This window comes from Camelus ferus, chromosome X (genome assembly GCF_009834535.1).
Source record: "Camelus ferus isolate YT-003-E chromosome X, BCGSAC_Cfer_1.0, whole genome shotgun sequence".
Classification (NCBI taxonomy): domain Eukaryota; kingdom Metazoa; phylum Chordata; class Mammalia; order Artiodactyla; family Camelidae; genus Camelus; species Camelus ferus.
Window position 1 is genome coordinate 93,140,101 of NC_045732.1, and position 9,668 is coordinate 93,149,768.

Genomic DNA, 9,668 nt, shown 5'->3' on the forward strand with positions numbered 1-9,668 from the left:
GTTATGAAATGAATAAATTCTGAGAAATCTAATGTATGACATGGTAATCGTCATTAATAATACTGTATTATATACTTGAAAGTTGCTAAGAGAGTAGATCTTAAGTGTGCTCACCATAAAAAAGAAATGGTAATTATGTGATGTGATGGAGGTGTTAGCTAACACTATAGTGGTAATCGTTTATATATATATATATATATATATATATATATATATATATATATATATATATATATAAAAAACGTATCAAATCACGTTGTACACCTTAAACTTACACAATGTCATGTGTCAATTATATCTCAGTAAATCCGGGGATAAAACCAAAAGTGGGAGACAAAAGGAGATTTGGAGTAATGTGAACTCAGGTAACAAAACATTCCATTCTCCAGAATTTCTCATTCCCTATCATTCTGAGTCATTTGGGGTTTGCCATATACTTAATATATTTACAGTGTATTTTAACTATAGCCCAGGCTGCCTTCTAGAATGCCAGCTGTTGGGTGGGGTAAACTAACAAAATCCCATAGGATCTCTAAGACAGAAATCTGTATGAGCTCACACTCAAAAGGCTTTAGCTAAAGGAGAAACCGTTCCTGCCAATTTTGGAAAAAAAGCAATCTGCTTAACAGTGCAGCAGACTGGAGCCAGAAGCGGCCAGTGGGGCTGCAAATGAAGCAGTGGCTACAGAGGCAAGAGAGGAGGAGTAAAGGAGAGGCTTTGAATTTGACAGCAGGTTCAAATGCAAATGATTCAAGTCGCTAAAAGTATATGCCCAGTCCTTGTGCACAGATGTTAGCAGCTGCTTCTCTGAGCCCCCTTTCCTGGTTGCCTGCTTCAGTAAAACCACATGGTTGCTGACAGGGAACAGAAACAGTCTTATGGACTGGATCTTCCTGTTCCTAAAAGAAGGAAGAGAAGGTAGCGCTCTTGAGAGATTCTTTGCTTCTACCATGAGAGGGGCTAGTTTATGGCATCTGTTCTTGTGGGCTATTTATGCCATATTGTGTTTGGTAGACAGAGCCATCAAAGAGTGACTGTGTACGTTCCCTACCCAGGGATTGGCTAAGTCTTCAGGGAGTCTCTAGGGAGTCACGTGCAGTGGAGCTTAAGAGTTGTTTGCCGTTGGAGTCACCCAAGTGTTGTTGAGTGCTCTCTAGAACCCCAGTCCCTTCCAGCATTAGTGACCTTGAGGACTCTGAAGTCATGGGTGAGGAAACTCCAGGCTGGCCCAGGGCCTGAGGCTGCCCATGAATGCTGCCCGGCATAGGATGTCATCTTCGAAGTTTGTGGAGGAGAGGGAACTCATTTGGGGCTGCAGAGATCAGGGAAGGCTTCCCGGAGTAGGCGGAGTTTGGGCTGGACCTTGAAGGGCAGTCCTTCAAGCTGGAACAGCTACTACTGGACTTTGATGATGCCAGTATGGTCCCCAGTGCCCAAAGCTCCCCCTCCTGAGCAGATAGCCTCTGAGTAGTGGCCAGCAGGCGTGTCCAGCAGGCTCACTGGCTAAGGCCAGAGGGTTTCCTTGACCTGAATGGTCCAGATAATGGCCCCAGATCCTTACTTCACTGGGTTCCAAGAAGAACCCTTAGCACATCACATTCCTGAGCAGAGTTTCCATCTGCCGAGTACAGTTGCACAGTGAGAGATGCTTTCATTTCAAGGGACTGTGGCCCATAGGTTTGTGACTGTATAAGCCTAGACCCCTGGGGGGAAAATGAAGGCTTGGGAAACAGTGAGGTCCTTGTGGAGTTTCAAGCCTATTTCCAGTGGCTAAAGGGCACTAATGAGTATAATGCAGGCAAGAGACGTTGGTTCAAACAAACAACTAATTGGAATTAAGAGAAGAAGTGTGCAGAGGCCCCTAATGAATGGATATGCTAATTGGTCTTCTTTGCTAGCCCCTTGGGCTTTGGCTGTGACATAGACTAGCCTATTAGACGCCTGCTCTGTAATAGCTGCTGAACACTGGGGCCCTTTATTGCCATGGTAACATTGATGTCGAGAGTCTAGCTGAGCCCCGGATCTCTTAATTTACTACTCAGGCGGCTACAATTCTTTGGGTTTTATTATTCTTCGTGCCCCGGGTGCCAGAGTGGCAGTGAATCATGCTTATTCATCCTCTGCACCGCCCACGGTGTCTTTGAATAAGTCAGGGTGTCTCTTACTGTGTGTGATGAGCAGATTATTAAGTTAGAGCCTGTTTCTGCCTTAGCTAAGCTAGTACGTCTCAGAAACTCAATGCACCTCTCTAACCACTTGCTTCCCTGCTGCATCAAATGGCTTTTGGCAAGCAGAGCCATGGCACTGCAGTGGGCCCGCCAGGGCCCAGCCTCCCAGAAGCTTTGTGCTTGCTAGGTGTGCAGGGAAGAGCAGAGCAATCCAGGTGGGGCAGCCTCAGCTGGGAGAATGAACCTTGGATACACATGCCGTCAAAAGGGAGAGTCAAGGTTGGAAGAAGAGTCACTGCAGAGAAGGTCCTGGCTGGGAGCCATGGTGCTGGAAGTTTCAGTCAATCTGGAGTCGGCAGGTAGGGCCTGGGTGGAAAAGGTGATCCCTCATTCTGAGGAACTCCAGAGGAAGGAAGCAGTCTTCCAAAGCTAGAAGTTATCAGGAGGATGCATTTCACTTTATTTTATAAAAGGCCTTTGTTAAAAAAACAAAGCTGGTCACAGAGATCAGCTGCCTCTGAAAGTTAGTAAGTGACTTGTCACTGGAGCTGCCCGAACTTTGCTGTCTCAGTGTGGAGCTGTTCTAAGCATACACGGCTGGGGGTGAGGAGTAGGATGGAGGGTTTGCTAGATGACCTCTTAGGACTCTTCCAATTTTGAAATCTTCTGTGTCTATATATGATGATGTTTAATTTGTCAGGACATACGCTAAACTTGGATGACACTTTATATGTACACGTGCTTGCTTTAACAGCACATGTGCTAAAATTGGGATGATACTCTATATGTGTTTGTCTGTGTCTAACTCCAGCCATAGATGAAACCTTGCAACAGGTGCAGGGATATTTTCCTGACACCTCTGTCACTAAGAAGTGGGCAACCTGAAACTAAAGCTAATTCGTGCAATAAACCCCCAAATTACAAATGACTCTTGCTGGCAGGAGAGAGTCTTGGGTGTTGTGGTTTTGTTTGTTTTGTTTTTTCCTTTCATTGCAGCGTTTGACTGGGCATACTTGCGGGAGAATTGATAGACTAGAGAAAACTGTGGACTACACAAAGTCGGAGCACGTTTACAAGCCTTTTTTTTGTTCTGTTTATTGGGAATGGAGGGTGTAGGGCGGGGGCAAGAGGTTTTCTTGAGCTAACTAGAATCTAAGAGGTAGAATTTTCCCCTGTGACAGGCTGGACAGAGAGCTGTAAACCTAAAGACAGTCACTCACATGTGCAAAGCACAGAAAGGGGCTGTCGGCAACGTCGGTCTTTTCTACCAAAGCCTGCAAGCCGGTTTATTATCAAGCAGCAGCGTTTCCCCACACAAAGGACAATGATATTAATCCAACCTGAACCCACTCTAGATTCAGCAAGCACCAGTCAGAAATCATAGTGGCTCTCAGCTGCCTCTTAAATCAAAATCAAATTCATAAGCAAGAGCTTAAGGTCTCTCCATCAACATCCTGCTCAGTTACTCACTTGCTGTAAGACCACAGGAATGCCAATTGATTTCTCTGTTAAACCATCTCTCCACCTTGAAAGGTAAGTCCAGTGTCCCTGCTTCCTCACTCTCGGGAATGCTGCGGGCCTAAAACTCTTCAGAGGCAAATGGCAGGAGAATTCTGAAGTCAGGTGGAATTATTGCTCATTAGAGAGTATAGCTTAGTGTTTAAAAGCATGGGCTTTATTTGGAACTGGATTTGAATCCAGTTCTGACTCTTAATAGCTGTATAAACTTGGGGAAGTTACTTCACTTCTGTGAGCCTCAGTTTTTCCATCTGTAAACTCATTGGGTTGGCATAGGATCAAATGATATAATTTATATAAACTGCTTGGCTCAGTTCACCCAATTAATAATAATAATAATAATAATAATAATAATAATAATAATAATACAAACCAACCAACTGAACAAAAATACCTCGTCATTTTTGACGGTTCTTCCTCACAAGCCCTTGACCTGAGTGGGAAAGGGAGCAAGCTTCCTCAGGTTGGAGGCAGTGCCCCCATCTAGCCTGCTAATGTCTCTCATGCTGGGGATGTGGACCAGGCAAGAGGGAGGTGGTGTTTGGAGGTGGAGCAAGAGGTGAAAGGTGAAGGCAGACTGCTAAGCCTGAGGTATTTTGGAGGCAGATAAGGCCTTTGAGGACCCTCATTCACATCACACCTTGTAAAACAGTGGTTCAAACTTCAGTGCACTCAGGAACCACCATAAGAGCTGTTCCACCTGCTCATTCCCGATTACTCTGAAGATTACTTATTAATTTCAAAATAAAAATGTACCTTTTCAATGAAGAGTTCTAGAAGACAAACCTTAAATAAGTGATCTAATTTGGCATCGCCCATAACAGGGCAGTGGCATGTGACGCTTCTGATGTAATGCAGAGAGGGAAGTGAACAGCATTGCTTCTGTAGTGTTCCTGCCAAAGATGTTTAATATAAACCCAGTTGTGAGGAAACAATCAGACAATCCAGATTGTAAACAAGACAACTAACCTGGACTCTTCAAAAATATCAATATCATTAAGGAAAAAAGCCAAAGGTACTGTTCTAGAATCTAGATTAAAAGAGACTAAAAAGAAAAGATAATCAAGTGAAATCCATGATTCTTGATTGAATCCTGAATCAGCACAGACAGCTAGGATGCTTTGGAATAATTTGAGAAGTTTTGATATGGACTCAATATTGCATAATACTATTCCATCAATGTTACATTTCTTGGATGTGATAGTGGTATTATTATTACTCAAGAGAATGAGAGAATGCTCTTTTTCTTAGGAGACAGATGCTGAAGGATTTCAATGCAAAGTGGCACCATAACTGCAATTTAATTTCAAATGTTGTAGCCAAATACATACAAGTTTGTATGACATGTGTGTATCTGTGTGTGGAGAGAGAGCATGTGTGCAAATGCAAAATGTTAATTTCCAGGTGAAGGACATGCTGGTATTCATCATAGTTTACTTCCAGATTTTTCCAAATAAAAAGCTGGGGGCAAAACATAAACCTTTCCTACAGCTCCATCCCAGATGTGCCTTCTCATATCCCCAACACTCCCTTGCACCCCAGTTCTTATTCACCTAATATCCCCTACCCCATAGCAACAGGGGATGGTTGGAGTTAAGGAGACATGAAATCAGGGAAAGCCTCATGAAGGCAGCTACATCTGAGCTTGGCCTCCAGGGATGGGGCAGGATTTTGCTAAGCAGAGATAGCAGGAAGAGAACTTTCCAGGAAGAGGCAACAGCTCGAAAGAAGCTTGAAGAATGTAGAGCAGAGGTCCTCAACTTTAGTGAACACTCATGTTCATGTGAGGAGCTTGTTAACTATGCAGATTCTCTGATCCCAACTCCAAAATTCTGATTCTGTAGGTCTGAAGTTAGGCCCAGAAATTAAAAGGTTTAAAAAGCACTAAGGTAGATCTGCGGCAGCAGTTTGAGGACCATGATTTGGGAAACACCAGCATGGGCGGTTGCCTGTTCCACATACACAGAGGACTGGCCCTGTCGCTCTCTTGTTCAGCTCAACCTCTCATGGGTTAATTGTCACCAAGGCCGACATTCACCTTCAAAGAGAAGTCCTCTATACTAGGTCTGTTAGTCACGGTGTCTGCTGTGTCCAATACTCTGCTCACTGCCTCCTGGTCAGGAAAGCAAATCCAGCTAGTTGTGGCATAGGGGTGACCTCGACTGTACCAGGAATGGGCCCCATAACTTGATGACAGTTGAGGTCACCAGACGCAAAGAGTACTGTCCAATAGGATTGATAGTAACAAGCTAAGGCAGTCAGACCAGGAACCTGTGGAAGTGTTCCTATAGACTGCAGAGAGAATTTTCCAGTCAATGGCAAAAGGAGAATAGAGCAGGCTTAGAGAGGGCAGCAGGGACGTTAGACAAGATGAAGGGAGCAAGACTCAATGACTAGAGCTGCTTTGGAATTTAATAGTTTTCTAGGCTTGTGTATCCTCACCATAATCTTGTCTTGAGGTATCCTAAGTCAACCTTTTATCTATGATAAAAGGATTAAATGAATGCGCCTTCTGTGAGGCTCCCAGTTCTTAGAGAACCACTAATGCTCACACTGAAAAGTGTCTCTGGGGCATGCTGCTGCTCACCAGAGTTGCTAGCACGACAGAAGCAAGATAACTGTTTTTGTCTCTTGGCTCTTCAAACAGACATACAACTCAAGAAAAGAAGCTCTGGGGCAGGGCCAGTATAGCTCAGTGGTCGAGCACATACTTAGCATGCAGGAGGTCCTGGGTTCAATCTCTAGCACCCCAGTTAACAAGAGAAAAAGAAAAGAAACCCTGAGTCCACTTTCTCAAGACTCTTCTGGGTCCCCCAGTGCCTCCCTTTCCTATCGCCAGTCCTCCTTGCTTGGTTCAGGATGGTGGAAACCCCAACTTGTGTCATCCTCTTCTGAACTGTTTTCTGACCACCAGCTCTGGCTCCAACACAAGCAGAGCCCAGCATGGTAAATCCACACCCAGAAGTCAAGAAACAATCACCCTCTGTTCAGACAAGAGCAACAGCTGCTAGCTGGGGTCAGGGAGGGGATAGCTGAAGGCTGTCGGGAGGTTATTTCTACGGCTCAAAACTCTGCCACTGGGACATGACAACCTGTTATCTGGCTAGACTCTCAGGCCCAAAGACACCTATACATTGTAGACTTTGGATTCAGGGAGGTGAAAGAAAAATTTATGGTCTAGTCAGACTTTGGGACTCCCAGTCTCCAGCTCTTTCCAGTATATCAGTTCTTCCACAACTCTTCCACCCACTTTTGTAGAAGGAAGCATGACATGGCTTGGCATTGACTTTGCCCGCCCTTTGCCTCCTGAAAGTCTGTCTTCTGGGCAGGGTGACCAGAAGCTGTCAAAAGGGAGAATCCTCAGCCTAATCCTCATCCTACGCCTCTTCCTCCGGGAAACTGGGACACTATCCTCTGAATTCACTAAACATACAAGGTATAGAGAGGAATTCTAGCCCCAGACCGGCTATAAATGCACAGTATAATGTTGGACAAGTTAGTCACTTAAGCTCTTTGGACCTGTTTCCTCAAAGGGCTGTTGTGAGGACAGCATGTCATCACTCTGCTGAGAGTGCTAGACGAATCATCAGGCCTTCTGGGAAATGATAAGTGGGAATGGCCTCACTCCTCCACGGCCTCCAATTTTTTCTCTCCCCAGCCCTACACTGGCAGCTTCAGTTGTTGCTCCAGCTTCAGTGATCAGAGAGAATGATTGCCTAACATCTCAATGTTGTGCATAAAAAGAGTTTGTAGATAATAAGAGCAAAAGACCTATATGAACAAAAGGGATACTTGGGACTCCTGAGATTAGAAATCTCTACTGAAACCACTTTATACAATTAATTTGGGGGTTATAAATATATGGAAAATGTGATCTTGAGATCCCACCATTGTATACCCCCTGAACCTTGCTGAACCTGGGTGGTCCAGCAAGGATACAGGAGGCCTGGTGCCTTTGATGTAGAGTTTGGCAAGTATCCCCCAGGAGCTAAAACTAGTAGTCATTTAGGGAACAGCTCAGGTGAGCCTGTTGTGTCCTCTGGGAATTTTTTTCATCAATATGAATATGCCTGACAAAAGCCTATTACAAGAACCATAACCCTGGGAAAATAGCATGATTAAGAAGATAAGATGATAGATTAAGGGCTTCCGTTAACCTAGGAGACAGAAGGAAAAAGAATTATAATCAGATAGTTTTAACCTCTTCTCTGCTTAACGAGACACCCAGATCATCCAACTTGAAAAGTAAGGTCAGGTCCAGTGACACGTAGGTGTGGAGGAAAGGCAAGGAGGAGTGATGTCATACGATGCAGCAGCTCCCCCTGTGTACAGCTCAGGAAGCAACAGCATCCTGGGAAAAGAGTGTGGGTTCTGGAGTCAAACAGGCATGGGTACAATTCTCCGTTCCAACACTTTTCACCTGTGTGACCATCAAGACTTGTGATGGTTCTGAGATTTTATCTTACTTGCAAGCTAACAAAACCTGCCACATTTTTTTTCATGGATGCTGGCAGAAGACTTGAGACTCCTGGGCCAGAGATAAGGGACTTTGTTTCTCACAGCAACAGTAGTAGCCAGAGTATAAGCATTTTCCTGTGTCAGTTCCCCTTGCTCCCAAGACTCATAAGAGCTACTCAAAACGGGGCCAGGTGACACCTGCACATGCTGTGGGTTGTGTTACAGGAGAGCAACAGTGACCTAAAGGAATCTGAATCCTTTATTATGGGCAGTAATTTGCCTTTCCATTGCTCTGGAGGGAGCCACTATATCTTCCAAAGCTGTTCATTATACAAATATCCTTGAAAAAGTTGCCCAGAACAGTGTCAGTCTGTGTCTCTGTTCACAAGATGGGCAGAAACATGGGAGATTCATGGGAAATTGTCTCACAGTAATGATCATGAGCAAGTTATGCAATCTCTTTGAATCAATCTCTTTTTCTTCATCTGTAAAATGTGTATTGTAATAGTACCTATCTCATGGAGTTGTGAAGATTAAATGAGTTCATACATGTTAAAGCACCATACACCTAGAAGATGCTCAACCAATGTTAGTTTCATTATTCTCACCCTCACTTTCTCACCACTGTCACTAGAAGGCTCTACTATTCTGCACTTCCTGTTCTGTTCCTGCAGTCATTTCATGGCTCCCAACGAAGACCTCAGTTTATTTCTCACCATTTTTTCTCCCTCATTTGCTAGTTTCCATTCATGCCCTGTCAGGATTTAATTCCCACTTAACTGATTAATTCTTTATTTAACAGATATTTATAGGATGGTGACTCTGTGTCAGATACTGTGCTGGGTGCTGGCAATACAGCAGAGAATGAAAGAGACATGGTCAGCAGCCTCACGGAGCAGGCCCTTTAGTTGCGGGGGTAGACATTAAACAAGTAAATCAGAAATTATTGATCACCAGGAAAGCATAACATATGGAAGAGAGCGTTATCCACATTATTTGATCTGTACTGCCTCACTGAGAGACACGGTCCACATAGAATCATGTCTCTTACCACTTTTCCTTGATGGAGTCAGACTTTAATCCTGGGCTCTAACTAGGTAAAAGGTCAATCTAAACTTGCGGACCAGCTAGTATGTAGAACACTGTCCAAGGAGTGGAGTCCTATTACTTTTCAAGACAGGCAGCAACACTGGTGACAGAAAGGAGAGTCATGAATATAAGGCTTCTAGAATCTGCCGAGGACTTGAAAGAACAGATCCCAGTTGACATTATTAGACATTCTTTAAGAGAAAATACAGCTATGAAAGGTGTTTTTGAAAGCAAATCTGTTGGCCTTCACGCTTAAGGAACCTACACAGTGCCCTTATTTTTCACAATTAGCTGCACAAACCTTCCTCCCTTTATTCAAAGGTCAGCGTCACCTCTGGCATATAAAGAAATGATCATGCACTCTAAACCAGTGAGATATTTTCTCTTCCTTCTCCTAGCTGAATATTTTTTCTCTCCAATGGGATTGCAAGAACC